The sequence below is a fragment of the Pleurodeles waltl genome, chromosome 3_1, assembly GCF_031143425.1.
Source record: "Pleurodeles waltl isolate 20211129_DDA chromosome 3_1, aPleWal1.hap1.20221129, whole genome shotgun sequence".
Classification (NCBI taxonomy): domain Eukaryota; kingdom Metazoa; phylum Chordata; class Amphibia; order Caudata; family Salamandridae; genus Pleurodeles; species Pleurodeles waltl.
In genome coordinates, this window is record NC_090440.1 from 1,102,597,218 (window position 1) to 1,102,613,988 (window position 16,771).

Below are 16,771 nucleotides of genomic sequence, written 5' to 3' on the forward strand. Positions count from 1 at the left end.
GACTATGCTGCCAGTCACACGTCTACAATGGAACATGGTGGAGTTTTCTTGGTGGATAAATCAAGCTGGATATTTTGACATAAAACACCTACTGTGTTGACTTTTCCATATATTAACACCTTACTGATTGATTCTAAGGAGGGCATTCCTCTGCTGTACTAGTTGGGTAAGCGTTGGCCTAAGAATCGTTGATTAATTTACTGTGCTGAGGGCTGCTGAAGGAGGGGGGCACAAGCCCCAGAGGACAACGTGCCTATTAAATAAAATATAAAATGTGAGGAAATCTCACCACCACAGACAGCAGAAAGCACTGTAGAACTGTACGTAATGAAAGAACAGTACAAGCCTAAGTTTCACAAGGACACATTGTAGGTGGGAGTTCACAGGAAAACAGAAAACAAGATCATGAAGTTTAACTAAATGGGAAAACATTATCAGCAAAGCCTTGAAGATTTCACAGTCATAGTACACAAGCATGTACCTGCACTCCCATTGCTAGCTGAGACGCTGTTCAGAAAATATGCGACAAACAAGTAGTTTGAGACAGCAGTACAGGAAGTTAGATAAGTCTGGGAACAGTGCAACAGAACACTCACAACCCTAGGGAGGAAAGGCTAACGCCAGGTTAGTTTCAAAGTTCTGTCAGGGTCACAAGATAAGGGTAACATAAGGGTAACAGAGAGGGGAAGGACACAAGTTCAAGGATGCAGGTGGTTTTGGGTTTGCATGGAAATATATCAGCAGCTTATCTTATTCCATGACTCGTTTATTATTTATTTAATATTATGCGCATTAAGTCATTGTAGATTTTGAGTATAAGTGCGAGTAGCACTTTGAGATCAGCTTCAGCTCCACTGGATTGACTGTCGTCCCGGCCGTATTGTGATTAAAGCCATATTGTTTTACCAACAGAATTGTGTCTTTCTTTTTTCCTAGTCAACATTTGGTGAGCCAGGCAGGAGTCCAGTTCAACTTCACTGACTGCTGCTGATGGAGAGCCACCTGCCCTTACTGAATATGTTACTGCACACAAAATAAGGTAAGCAGACACCCTCTTCAACTAAAGAGCTGCCTAATTACATGGGAAAGTAGGTTCCAATATTGCCATACAAGCGAGGACAATGCAGGCTTCTTACCTTAAAATTTGCAATTGTGAGATTCTTTGGCAATAAGAATGTGGAAGATCATGGAAATGCATGCATGATTGTTTAGTTACTTCCTAATACTATAATGCATGTGGGAAATTAAATGTGGTGATTCCGGTTCAAGCTGGATGATAGTGGTAATCCCAGTTCCAGTCAGATGGTAGTGGTAATCCTGGTTCCAGGCGAATGATAACAAATTGATAGTGTACAACCCAGAGGCTTTCATGTGAAAGGGGCATTTTCCCCGGAAAGTGACTGAGACTGGGAAACACACGCATCAGGGAAGTCTGACATTTTGGTGAGAACAGAACTGAAAGATTGGTGTCATCAGAACTTGCTCTGAGCACGGTCAGACACTCTGTTCTCCGACAGGAGGGAGTGGCCAGACTGAAAGACAGCCCAGTCAGATCCAGAAGTATATAGTAGGAGTAGTGAGTCAGGAACAGGGCAACCAGTGTTAAGTCTGAGGTTTCCGTAAGGAGATGGCCACATGTCTGGTATCAGCAGGCTTCACTCTAAGCAAGGCTCTCTCTTCACTCTGCTCTCAAGTTCCCAGGTTTAAGACATCTGGAAGGCGTCTTTAAGGGAAGACTGACCAAAGCTGAGGCATCAGTGTGAATCTGATGTTTTGATAAAGGGACAACCAGATGGTAAGTGTCAATTGACTTTACCCTGAGCACTGTCAGACCCTTGGCTGCAAAACCCCAAAAGTACATTTGTTTATGAGTGATATCCCTCTATGAGTAAGGAGTGTGACAAAAATGTGTATAGTACAGCATAACCATAAGGGAGACAGAGTTACTGAGTTCCCTACACTGGATATTTGCCTCATCACCAGCAACATCTCCTCAGAAGAGAGATTGCAAGACTTTGTATCAATAGTCCATATTGAAGTCCCCAGGTATAAAATGGTGAAGGTAGCTCCATCACCCCAGTAACAGATACAAATTGCAAACTAGATTTAGTTCAACTTGAAACTGCAGTATAATATAATATTTGTTACATTGCAATGGATTGTTTTAGTGTCATAGCAGAGGTGAGAAATTTGATGAGACTCTACTACCACCAGAGCCTGACACACCAGCATGGTACATAGTCAAAAAGAAGGGTAACCCAAGAATATGGGGCTGATTATGAGTTTGGCTGTCCATGGACCACCATTGTGGTGGTGGTGGTCTGACTGCCAATGACCTGGCAATGCAGACTGCTGTATTATGAGTTTGGCACTGCCAGCCAGGACCGTCTGCCATGGTCGCCAGGAAGTACAAACAGGCCGGCGGAAGCCATGTTTCTACCAGACCCATTAAGAAGTTGCACACCACTAATATGACTGTGGCGGTCCAACCACCAGGACCCAGCAGGCGGAAATGGGCAGTATAAAGGGAGACACTCACCTCCAGGAAGCCGTACATGTTCAGAGCCGCCATAGAACCACAACTAGACGTCATCCAGCTGCTCCTGCTCATCCATAGATGACAAACTCCTACAAACGTCCACGAGGACGACAACAACCATGAGTACACACACCTGTCTGCAATAAACCAACAAGTACCGGCAAACACATTATATGGGGGGCACCACGTGCTGTACCTACACTCCACATACAACACACACTCACAAACATACATCTACATGGACACCTACACACTCACGAGATGCACACTTTTGACAACAAACACACTGCACCACAAAACAGCACTTCTACACAAAACCACACAGCTCAGGCACAGGGTCACTAAAGACCACACAACAGTCACATACACAGCTTCAACAACACATCTACTGCACATATATAAATACAATGCACATACTCACACACAACACAGGCCAGGGACTGATCACACATGCAACACACATAGCCATTGATGTGGAATGGAACACACACACTACCATGAAACTACCATGCAATTGACACACACATCACAACACCATGGAGGCATGATGCCATGCACAAAGCACAGACAAAACGAAACAAAATGAGTCAAGGAACACCATCAGTAACACACCAGTACAATTGGGATGGGAGCATCAGGACCATACATGGAAGGAGACTGCACTGCGACACATACCACATACAAAAGGGTCCTCAAACCACATGTGCACAGAAAATAGCCCTCTATAGATCTTGGGGACTAACCATACATAAACCAATTGTCATGCACACTAACACAAAAGGGAAGGGTAAGTCTACAAAGCACACACAATTCACATTCCATGGAACATACCCCTATACCAAACACCTGCAAGGGACACACACATAAATGGGTATATGCACACTCAATTGCAATGCTACATAGCACGACTCATCACACTCGATGTCTCCAGTTACAAAACTCAAGGAGACACACATCAGATGTACACAACAGCCATGTCAGTGGTACTAGTCCCACACCATACATGCCCACACTGCACAACACAAACCCAAATACCTCCAATAACAGTCACTACACAATGTCATTACACTAACAAAGTATATTCACACACATATCACACAACACATATCCTCTCTTGGGAGACAACATCACTGCACACAAACCCACCTACTGCATACAACACCACAAGGAGCAACAAGCAGGCACAAAAACACAACTACCAATGTGGTTCAGGAACAACAGAAACCTAGGAAAGGAACTGAAGGACAAAGGTGTACCCAACAAATCAACAACTGGTTGGGTTTATTAATAATGATCCTCATAAGAGATCAAGGCCATGGGCCAGTCCATAAATGATCCAATTTATGGCACTGTGATGTGCCCAAACTTGACTCCTAACTGCCATGTAACCTCCACTGGAAGGGGCATCATGGAGGCATGACAGCACCTCAGGGCTTATCCTAGGGTGGGGGTTGGGGTTTGGTTTGGGAGGGGCTTTGGGTTTGTGCTCGGGAAGGGGGGCTCCTTTTTGGGAGGGGTGGGTTTCTTCTTGTTGGTGGAGGGGCATGGGTACTTGCAAGGGAGGCAATGGAGGTCTTGGAGGGGGAATGGGTGGCATTGGCCAGGACTGTGGCCCTTTGGGTGTGACAAGGCAGGTGGAGGACAGGGGTAAGTCAAGATAACACAGGAATAGTTTCTTAGACACACAGAGGCTGTCATCAGAAAATGTGTGGGGATTTTGAGATTGAGGGAGTGGGTGCCTGACGTAGACTTGTGGATGTCTTGAGTGTATGCTAGTTGGACGTATGCTTGTGCGTGGTGGGTGTCTGTTGGGTGGGTGAGCGGGAGTGATTATGTGTCTTGGGCTGGGGGTTGGAGGTGCTGGGCAATAGCGTGGTGGGTGGGTGGCTGTCTGTTGCGGTGGTGACTGCAGATATGGTAGATGTGCTGCATGTAGATGTGTTCTTGGTTGTGGTGTCCGCAGGAATGGTGATTAGGGTGCATATCTGAGGGCCTGCTGGGGTTGTTTCTGTGGGTGGGATTGGTGTGGTGGCTGGATCACTGACTGTTGGTGTTGTGAATGTGAGTATGCTTGATGTCATGTATGTGATGCTGGGGGTGGTGTCAGGGCAGGTTGTGACTGCTGCTGCGTCTGCAGTTGGATGTTGTTTGTTTGTTTGTTTGTTGTATCTTGTGGTGCTTGTGAGTGTTACTTTTGTCTTTGGAGGTAGATGCAAGAGAGCCAGTTTGTGTATTTTGGGTTGGTCAGGGAAGGGGGGAACTGGACTAGGAAGAGGAAGGTAGAGGGGGGACGGAAGACAAGGGTCGACTGGCTGCTGTCAATGTGGAGGCCGGAGCCTGAAAAGACCTCTGTAGGCCAGCCACTGCACTGTGAATGCCCTCCATGAATGTGTTTGTCTGCTGGAGTTGTGTCACCAGTCCCTGGATGACAATCACAATGGTGGACTGACCCACAGAGATGGACCTCAGGAGATCAATAGCCTCCCCACTGAGGGCAGTAGTGGTAACAGGGGCTGGGGCAGAGGTGCCTGGGACAAAGTAGATGTCCACCCTCTTGGGTGAGTGTGCACGGCCACTGTGTGGGGAGCAACAGGAAAGGAGGTGATAGAACTGGGGGTGGTGGTCAAAGATGGGGCTGGGGTATTTCCTGATGGGTCCGCCACCACTAGGAAGTGGCCACTGGAGGAGGAATCTGATGATGTTGATGCAGATCCGGTCTCCCCTATGGCACTCGCTTCACCCTACGGGCCACTAAGTTCTTCTGTGCCGGTGATGTCTGGACCTGAGGTCCTGTGGTTAGATGCTTCCCCACTCAGCTGTGCCCCATCTCCTTCACCTGCTCTGATGCTGCCGAAAGAAAGAGGGATAGGGTCAGTACTTGAAAATTAAAAAACTTTAATCACAACTCTGAAAAACAAAACATACCATCATTTCTAGTAGACCCTCTCTGAGAGTGCCAGCAAATTAGAACGCTCATGTGTCAATACAAAACCATGCAAGGCATCAGGAAAACCAAAAAATGGTTGTGAATGTGAATCTCAAACAACTGCAATAGCATAGATGGAGTCTACCCAACACACTAACCATAACACAACTAAGTTAAAACTCTACATCAAACCAGTACCACATGCAGGAGACCACAGCTGACTAGTAGCCAACAATTGGGCCTTATTATAAGGTACCCTACCAATTACACAGAGACAAGCCCATGCACACACCTTACCTGCAGTGATGTTAAGCACTATACCACTTGTGGTCAAGGCAGTTCAGACAACATAGCCACAAATGTGCAGTATCCTGAACTTGCATTTGTGCAGAAAATCATGTCACCATCTACACCTCACAACATTGAACATTCACCAAACATCACCAGCCCAAACAGAGTCCAGGATGTAGGAGAAAGATCACATAGCTATGCCCCACAAGTGGCACCAAAGAAACAACTATGCAGTCAGCTCACAAAGCTTATGAAGTGACATATTATGAATGCACACAAGAATGATTCTGCAAGGGCAAGGATAACCTCCACCAATGTTTGACATCCAGTTCCATGTCTACACCTCACTGTGTTTGTAACACAGAGCTGTATCATACAGAATTGGGAGTCACAGAACTCCCAATAAACAAACTTGACTTACAATTACAAGCCATATCACTAGCTACATCTCTCACATTGCAAGCATTGCATCTATCAGCGGATGAATCACTGAACCCAATCATATGTGATACAAACATCACTGCATGACAAACCATGATGCATCCCAACAGCCAGGGCACATTTCACAACCATTGCATGTGTACATTGTACAGAGCAACATAATCACACATCAAGGGTACATATCAACATGAACTGGAAAACATCTCTCTCTGGCCCTGCCACTCATGATCCTTTATGCTACTGCAGCTGTACATGACTAATGACATACTTTGATGCATTATGGTATCAGTTTGATGAGATATCATGGTGAAACACTCCTGTCCATGGATCCTCAAGAATAGGGCAAATTATTTTAGCCTGCTTTCACAACCAGAGTTCACAAAGCACATGTTTGTGAGAGACTCCAGACATCATCCCATCCACATGGATGGCATATGCCTTTTCCACTAGAATAGTTAACTGAATGTAAGGGGAATTATGCACATTCTGACATGTAGCCACAAGGAATTTTGTATACAGCAAAGAGACAGAAAACTCTGTCCTGCACTTTCCACACTTACAAAGGGAAATTAGTATGCTACAGTAGCTAAGATGTAGCCATGTAAGCCATCACACATGTATGATGGACACCTATACATCACAAATTGCAGTGATGCACCTGCTTCCACTATGTGATTAACAACACCTGCTTCATGGTGCCACATGTCAATATGCACATCATCCCAGCACATGGCAAAGAACAGTGACCCACTTCATACTCACCTTCAGACTGCAATAATTGGAAAGGGTAACCTGTCGCTAAAAACTGGGTCACCAGAAGAACAAATGATTTATGTTGGATCACTAACACATATATCCTCCCTGCTGACTTGATGGTCTGAGAGTTTCCAACAGTAGTATCTATGGTTCCACTTCAAAAACGCAGAGTCCACCAGTTGGAAACACATGGCCTGTCCACTAATTCTACATAACATATGAACTGTAACACATTGCACATCCCTCATGGTCAAGGGTAGTAGTCACTCCCTCACCAAAACACCTTATCAAAGGCTTTCGTTAGAAATGTTACTCGTACTCACCCCCTTGTGGCTGCTGTGCTGCCTTCAAATGCCCATTCAGCTCTGAGTAGGCAACCACCAGAATGCGGGCAATTAGGGGGGGGTCAATGTCCGATGGGCACCCCGTACACTTTGGGAGAACAGCGCTAGCTGGGACTCCGCGATCTTCTGGACCCGGCATCCCAGATCCTCCCACCTCTTCCAACCGTTGGCACTCTGCCAGCAGTGGATCGTCAGGGTCCGTACCTTCTTCATGATGCCTGACCAGATTCCCTTCTTCTGATTGGCGTTGACCTGCATTGAATCAAAAGACAAGAAAGGAAATCCTGTTAACAAGTTCAAAAAATTATTAAAGGCAGAGTCACATATGTCAGTGTGCCTAGCTAAAACATCCTGTCTTGACCATCCTAGCCACCTGTGGCAGATTGTGATTATTGGATCCAAGGAAACTACTACAGAAACTGTGCAGTTAGCCAACCCACACACCACCTAGCTCAGGCCCAGAACTGACTAGGCAGGTCAACTATAATATCTGTGAGACAAGGACTGGCTACCTGATAGAGAGATGGAACACAATGATACACAAAATACCAAGCAGACAATGATTTGTAAAATCCACAACCATAATTGCACACAAACAACCAATATGTCTGATTAACAACGACAGCATACAGACCATATAGGCCATAGCCAGCTTACTAACTCCACTATCGCAGTTGGCTCACACTGAAGCATGCTTTGTGACTCATCAATCAATGCACACTGATAGCACCTACAGCTATCACAATTCAATACATGACATGCTGTGATAAAGTCTACCCTGTCTAAAGTTCATTCATGTTACAGTACAGGGGAAACTTTTAACATGGGGTACTTACTTGCTCCTCTGGTGCCCCATAGAGCTATCCATATAAGGGTGAGACCTCATCTACAAGCTTGTCTGGTTCCTGGGTGGTGAAAGTAGGAGCCCTATCACCTAATGGACGTGGCATGATTGCTCCCAGAGGCAGATCACAGCAGCTCAGGTAGTGGAGGTTTTTCTGGCAGCAGTGTCAGGAGTCAAGTGAGGGAATCTGCAGGAGATGACGGTCACATCCACCACATACATAACCGTCACTGGCATTGGTCAAAGACCGCCACTGGCATCAACGTTAGCCTATAGCTGTGTCTGCCGCAGTTTCATCAGCTAAACACCATGAAAACTTCCGCCAGCGGTCTTGCGCGGTTCTCCAAAGTCCAGTAGAGTAGGTCAGGCAGTCACCATTTTAGAGGCAAGCAATGCCAGTATTGGTATTTTTCAGATGCGTCACAAATCTGATTTTGCCATTCTGGAGAATCGTGAGTGCTGGTTGTGTCCTGTCATGTTTGATAACATATTTAACCCTCATATCGGTATGCTGCCAAGCACATGTGACCAAATAAGGCAGGGCACGGATCCAAAATAATTTCCCGCAGACAATTTAGGTGTAGGTTCATTGAATCACAATCTGAGTGGTTAGTCACATGCACATTTTGTTGAGGAGGCTATGGTGAAAAGCAAGAAAGGTGTCACATATCTATTTGGAAGTGGTGATGTGTACTGTGTAGCATGTACTCTGCTAATCATATGCCATGTCACTGTTGGAAAATGATAAGCTTTGGTTATCTTGCAAGAGGCATGTTGTATGATGGCTGTACTCTCTTTTTGTCCCACTTAGGAGGGGAAGCATCAGACAACCTCCTGTGTACCATCCACTGGTAGATCTACAAGCCATGGAAGACAGGCACATCATACAGATATACCGCCTGGATAGGCAGACAATCGTGGATCTTTGTTATCAGCTGGAGCCAGATCTCATAACAGCCATCAGTCATCCAAATAGCATACCACCATCTGTTCAAGTCATGGCAGTGTTGCATTTCCTGTCCACAGGATCCTTCCAAATACAGTGGCACTATCTGCTTGAATGTCCCAGCCCATGTTCAGTCTGGTCTTAAAGCATGTACTTTCTGCAATGTTGAAACACCTGGACAGATATATTTGCTTCCTTCAATGTGAGAATTTGGCTTCAATGGTTTGGCATACATTCCACATGTGGTTGGAACAATTCATGGTACGCATGTAGCCTTGGTTCCACCGTATGGCAATTAACAAGTGTTGGACCTGGCCCTTTTACAGGCTTTTGCCTCCTTTTTTTTCTGACCTTTGTTGGCTGATGTTTTGACTCAGAGCACTTTTTCACTGCTAACCAGTGCTAAAGTGCATGTGCTCTCTCTTACAAATTTGGTATGATTGGATTATACCTGATTGGCATATTTAATTTACCTATAAGTCCCTTGTAAAGTGGTATCCCTATACCCAGGGCCTGTAAACTAAATGCTACTAGTGGGCCTGCAGCGCTGCTTGCGCCACCCACTGAAGTAGCATGTCAAACCTATCTAAGGCCTGCTAGCGCAGAGCCTGTGTGCGCAGTTTCCTGCCACAGGAACCTGCCACCTAAATTTACTTGCCAGGCCCAGAACTCCCCTTTTACTACATGTAAGTCACCCCTAAGGTACACCCTAGCTAGCCCTTTGGGCAGGGTGCCAGGTATGTAGAAGGCAGGACATTTGCCATGTTGCGTGGCCTGTCCTGGTAGTGACAAACAGCCTAACTGGTGTCTCACTGCTATGAGTGCTGCCCTCTCATAGGATTACATTGGAGATGCCCTGCCTTATGTGTAAGGGGTATTGTCTGATTTATGAGGGGTAGCGTAGGCATGTTTGGTATGGTTGTGACAGTGGTAAGAAATGCTGCTTACTGGTGTAGGTGTATTTTTTATTACTATCACACAAATGCCACTTCTTGAAAGTGTGCATTTATCTGTGCTTATGACTTTGGTGTTTTGCAGCTTTTCTCCAATCAACGTCTGGGTAGACTGACAGTTGGGGCTTTGTGCATACTTCTCAGACAGGTGAAACCCCGAAACCGGTCCCAGGATGCTTGTTTCCGGTCCAGTGAGGACCTGGCTTTGCAGTTCGGGCTGGACTGTTCCCATGAGGAACAGGGTCAAGACTGATTTGCATATGGCTGGGTCCAAACTGGGGTGGCATGGTGAGCAAAAGAACGATGGATTAAACCCAGATCTGCGACTGGGGGTGAGTGTTTGACAATGTTCAGCATTCCGTCCATCACTTGTTGTTTATACTTCTCAGACAGCCTGAACACAGGGAGGGTGGAGGTGACACAGAGGTGCATCTACATATAGTAAAGCCTTCCTGGGCTGAGAGAAGGGAGAAGCGAGGCACACCTGCATTTGTGAAGACTGTGCCCTGGCCTCCCACAATAGGGTTGTTAACCCCCCACTGATGTTTGGAGCCTGTGCTGAAAGGAGAGAGGGGGCACTCCCAGAACCAGTTGTAACTGGCTGGAACCTCCTCTCCCTACCATTGTGAAACACTTTAAAAACTGACTATAAGTACAGGGGAATTTTCCCCACAATTTGAACATTCTTGGAACTTGAAACTGGACATGTAAAGCTATTGAATGGACTCACCAGGAAACCACCTTGGACTGCTGCTGTTGTGCTGACCTGTGACCTGCCTGGTCACTAGGAGGAACTGCCACCATCTGCACCCCTTGTGCTGGCCTGTAGCTGGGCCCACCAGCCCTGTGCTTCTTCTGGTTTTGGTTGCTCCCAGGGGTAGGGTGTTGTGGCCCCTCACCCCTGCCAACCCTTCTACCACTTGCCCATAGCGCTTTTCCAAAGGGCGCTCTTTTGGTTCTAAGGAAAAATCAGCGCCACAGCCCAGGCTGCAGATTTGACCTAAGCGCTGTGAAAAGCGCTTTATTGGGAACTCTAAAAATCACTGCCACAGCCCGGGCTTCTCGGAGTGCCCCTTGCGCTCCTGTTATACCCCCGGGACGAGCTTGCTCTCCGGAGCTCCCCCGGGGCACCATCAGGCACCTGCTTCGGGTGCCTGCCCACTTCCGCGAGCCGGAAAGGCTAATTTCACAGCGTCTCCATTGGGCGAGGGGACGGAAGCCTCCTCCGAGGCTCCCGCCACCCCCACCAGGCCCAAAGGATCGTGTGAGGCCCTGTCGCCCCCACTCCAGAGGAAGGGCCAGAAGGGTCAACCTCGAACCGGAAGAGCGGGCGGGGTGGAAGTCTCATCAGTGGCTCCCCGCGCCACCAACGATCGACCCGGTGGCCATTTCTGAGGCCCCCCATCCTTGGCTAAGAGGGGCCTGTTTTTGAACCTCAGAGAGGGTGCTGGATCCCATACAGGACAGCGTGTGGCCCCCGCTGAGCGCATAGTAGCGCCGGGGCCCCCCACTACGACCTTCCAGGCACTGGAGTGCCTTACTCTGGGAATTAAGGTTCTCTGGGGGTCACTGGGAGGGTGAGATGTTCTAGGGTGATACTCTGAGAGAAACATATTTTTTATTTATGTCTTGCCATATGTTATGTCTTGCCATATGTTCACTACTATTCCTTTTAGGGGTATTAAGGAATTATTCATGACAAGTGTATATACCTCTTATTGTGATTTCCTGACTACTGCTTATGTTGCAGAATCCTGAGTACTTACGTGTTCTAATGTGACAACTGCATATCCTTGCAGAGTATTAGTAACTTGTGTAACCATCTGACAACTGCTAAGGTAGCAGGGTATTACTTACGTGTAATGTTGGTTTAATGATGTTTTGTGCAATACAGATTATTTTTACATAGCTCAGTGTTGTGTTTACTTTGTGGTGTACATTTTGCGTCACGTGTGTTGTGTGTTGTGCGAACGCTTTACACATTGCCACCAGGTTAAGCCTGACTGCTCGTGCCAAGCTACCAAGAGGGTGAGCAGGGGTTATCTTGGACGTGTAACTCCCAAGCCATGACTAGAGTGGGTAAGTTCATCCTGGCTGAGGTGCATACCATAGCCAACCAGAAACCCCATTTCTAACAACAAGTGTACAGGAATCAGAAAAACGTCCATTGCATCAATGTCCAAGTTGTCTGTTTGGTGGACCTCTACATTTCCCAGGTATGTGCCCAATATATGGGTTCAGTCCAACATGCCTCCATCATGCAGAACAGAGCTCTTTCACAGTTGATGAAAAGACTATGGGGGTCATTACGACCCTGGCGGACAGTGTAAAAGGTGCGGTAATACCGCAAACAGGCCGACGGACAAAAAAAGGGAATTATGACCCTGGCGGAAACCGCCAACAAAGACAGCCACTTTAACACACCGACCGCCACGGCGGTACAGACAAGCAACGCGGCGGTCACTGCCAACAGACAGGCGGGGGACAATGTACCACCCACACTATTACAACCTGGCAATCCACCACCTTTTCCGGGGCGGATTCACTGTGGATAAAAACACGGCGGAAACAGCTTGTGCTATGGGAAAACGCTCACCTTAACATATCCCACGAGGAACGACGACTCCATGGACCCCGAACTCCAAATACTACCTGCCCTTGTCTTTCTGCTCCTTTACGACCAACAGCGAAGTAGGCGCAGAAGATACCGGTGACTACTGCACCTACGACACTGGGGAGGCAAAAGTTAGGGGGACACCCACCAAACACCCCCACCCCCACCCTCGCATATTACAACATACACACCAATGCAGTCAAAAATATCACATTAACAACCCACAATCCCCCCGGAAGAATCCAAAGACAAAGCGAATTTCGGTCAAACATTGTAATGTGCCAATATACATGTCATACAAAAATATACAGATATACATGTCTAAATCACTCATAATTATATATACAATACAAGAAGTAGTGCAGATATGTACACAACAATGTCCGTGCACCAACAATCCAAAAATGCATGGGCGAGGCCCACAATAGATACCTGACCAAAATCGGAGAGAACACTGCCTGGGCATCAGATAGAAATAAAACAGCCACCTCAGGGGGAAGGGAAGGGGGGGGCACCTCAGCCAGATGAATGTGAAGCCAGATCCACGACGGGGCTCCATGCCCATTGATGTATCCTGGGGAGTGCAAAGCCACAGTCTCTCAAGTCTCTACAGTGAGTGGGTTGCCCACTGTGCCATCCTGGGGAGTGCAAAGCCACAGTCACTCAAGTCTCTACAGTGGGTGGCTTGCCCACTGTGCCATCCTGGGGAGTGCAAAGCCACAGTCTCTCAAGTCTCACAAGTGGGTGGGTTGCCCACTGTGCCATCCTGGGGAGTGCAAAGCCACAGTCTCTCAAGTCTCTACAGTGGGTGGCCTGCCCACTGTGCCATCCTGGGGAGTGCAAAGCCACAGTCTCTCAAGTCTCTACAGTGGGTGGCTTGCCCACTGTGCCATCCTGGGGAGTGCAAAGCCACAGTCTCTCAAGTCTCTACAGTGGGTGGCTTGCCCACTGTGCCATCCTGGGGAGTGCAAAGCCACAGTCTCTCAAGTAGATGCAGGTCTCCACTTGTTCTGGAGGGGGACTGGTGCCCAGACTGGATGCGTCTCCCTGTGAAAGTTCCTGTCCTGTCACTGTCCCAGCTGCACATGGGATAAGGATGCCTGATGTGGCGGTCCATTCATTCCTACACGGTCCATGCCCTGTTCAGCGGTGCTTTGACATGGCGGTCTTTGCCCTGTTCAGCGGTGCTTTACCATGGCGGTCTTTGCCCTGTTCAGGAGTGCTTTGCCATTGAGGTTCAGGACTGTTCAGCGGTGCTTTGCCATGGCGGTCTTTGCCCTGTTCAGCGGTGCTTTGACATGGCGTTCTTTGCCCTGTTCAGCGGTGCTTTACCATGGCGGTCTTTGCCCTGTTCAGCAGGTGCTTTGCCATTGAGGTTCATGACTGTTCAGCGGTGTTTTGCCATGGCGGTCCTGATACTGACATTGGTGTGTGGCATGACGATCTCTACACTGGCCATTGGTGTGTGGCATGACGATCTTCACACTGGACATTGGTGTGTGGCATGACGTTCCATCATTGGCCAGCGGGGCTGTGGCATCCTGTCCCCTCCTGGGCTGTGACTCTGGGGGTGGTCTCTGGACCAGTGACGATACTTGTGCCCTCCTGGGCTGTGACTCTGGCAGTGGTCTCTGGACCAGTGACGATACTTGGGCTGTGACTGTGGCGGTGGTCTCTGGACCAGTGACGATACTTGGGCCCAACAGGCTGGGCATACTTCCCCACCTTTTTTGGAGTTACAGCTGACTCACCAATCGCCTTCGATCCCATTTCACTTGTTGTCCCACCAGGAGTCTTGACACTGTCCCGTCGTCCACTCTCCAATTTTGGAGCCTTTACAGGGGGTGGGCTGCCAGTGCCTTGGTTCCGGGTCCTACTGCCTGCCCTGGTGGACGGTGCACTCCAAAAACCTGGAACACGCACCACTGGTACTGGAGGCTTTTTGGCTGAGGCGCTACGACGAGACTGATGAATTGGAGGGGCGGGGGTGGGGGCAAAAAGGTCAATTTGACAGAGGGACAGTTTCTGACGGACACTGGGATGGATAGCTGGAGGGGGTCTGGGAGTGGAGGAAGAGGAGGTGGTTGTAGGATGTGTCACTTTAGCTGTTTTGGGTGCAGGTACTGGAGGCTGTCGTGAGGTGGATGGATGTTGGGTGAGTGATTGCCGGCGTTTGGGTACTTTGGGAGCGGGCGTTACAGACACACTGGGAGAGGACACAGGGGACGTGTAAATGGCAGTGGAGGTGGTGAGTGCAGGTGAGCGGCTTGTTGTGCTGGGTGTCCTGGTGCGAATCCTAGTGCCTGTAGATGTGGTGCATGCAGGTGTGTGTGTAGACGAGACTGGGAGGGAGGAGGGAGAAGAAGAGGAGGGGGACACAGTGGAGACAGTGGATGTTGCTGTATCCGTATGTGTGTGATGCTTGTGTGAGTGCCTGTGGTGTGTGTGGTCCCTATGTTTGCTAGAGCTACTTGTGTGTGTTGATTTGTGTACATGCTGGTCTGTAGGTGTACTTGGGATGGGCTGGGGTACAGGGGATTGGGTCTGGATGGAGGAAGTTGAGTTGGAGGGGGGAGGCTAGAAACAGGGATAATGGCTGCCATCAGTGCTGAGGCCAGAGATTGGAGGGTTCGCTGAAGGACAGCCTGACCAGAATGAATGCCCTCCAGGAATGCATTACCATGTTGCAACTCTCGTTCTACACCCTGGATGGCATTCACAGTGGTAGACTGCCCAACAGTGAGTGACCTGAGGAGGTCAATGGCCTCCTCACTGAGGGCAGCAGGGGTGACTGGGGCAGGGCCTGAGGTGCCTGGGGCGAAGGTGATGCCCACCCTCCTGAAGGCTGAGGGGCTGCTGGGAGGGCGGTGCTGGTAGGGGAGGTGGCGGCTGTACATGTAGAAGTGGGGGGCACAGATGGTGCCGCCACCACAAGGGAGCTCCCATCGTCAGACGAGTCCGTGTCGCTGGTTGCTGATCCGGTGGCCGACGTGAAGCTCCCCTCGCCCTCCGTCCCACTGGTGCATTCAGAGTCTGTGGTGTGGCCCTCCATGGCCATGTGGGATGCAGCTCCCTCGTGCTCCGGTGCCACTGTACCTCCGCCTGTTGATGCTGATGTACAAAAGGACAGGGAGAGCAGAAAAAGGGGGGAAGGCAGAAGTTAGAGAGTTTTAGTGCATGGCATACCGCTGCCGTTGGCGGACAAGACAGACGCAGCAGCCCCATGCATTACGCCGTGCTCCTGGCCTCTGCACATGCAATTTCTGGGATATGGCCTTCATTGCAATGGTGGACATCTGCGCACATGGATGCCACAGGGGCAACTATACCTCAACTTGGCACTCTTCTGAGGTGGGCTAGAGTGCCACATGGCATACATTACGGAGGGGCCTTGCCTACAGAATTCGCCCTGGCCTAGGGACACCCACAGCCCACCTCTCCCACCCAGACCCCTCCACTGCACGCAAAGTCCGCAGAATGAGGTTGTACTCACCCCCTTGTGTCTGCTGTGATGTCCTCAAGCGCCCATCCAACTCTGGATAGGCCACCGCCAGGATACGGAACATCAGGGGGGTCATGATGCGACGGGCACCCCTCACACGTTGGGAGGCCATCCCCAGCTGAGCCTCCGCCGTCTTCTTGCTGCAGCGGCGAATGTCCTCCCATCTCTTCCGGCAGTGGGTGCCCCGTCTCTGGTGGGCCCCCAGGGTCCGGACCTCCTTGGCGATGGCACGCCAAATGTCCCTCTTCTGGTGGGCGCTGACCTACATGACATGCACAAGGGAAGAGGAATAGTCATTACCAACTGCATCATCAATGTGAGTGGCCACCTCCCTACTCTGACCATGTGGCCCATTTATTCCCATTCTTTACTGTAGTATGAACTCTGACCCCTTCACTCTTCCCCCCAGCCCTGTCCACCCAGGCCTAGCCCATACAACGTGCTCCCTGTGTACTAACCTGTTGGTCTGGAGGACCATAGAGTAGCATGTACTGGGGGAGGACCCCATCCACAAGTTTCTCCAACTCCTGTGCATTGAAGGCAGGGGCCCTTTCCCCAGATGCAGCAGCCATCGTCGCTTCCAGACCGAGGTCACAGCAGCACTAACAGTGTAGG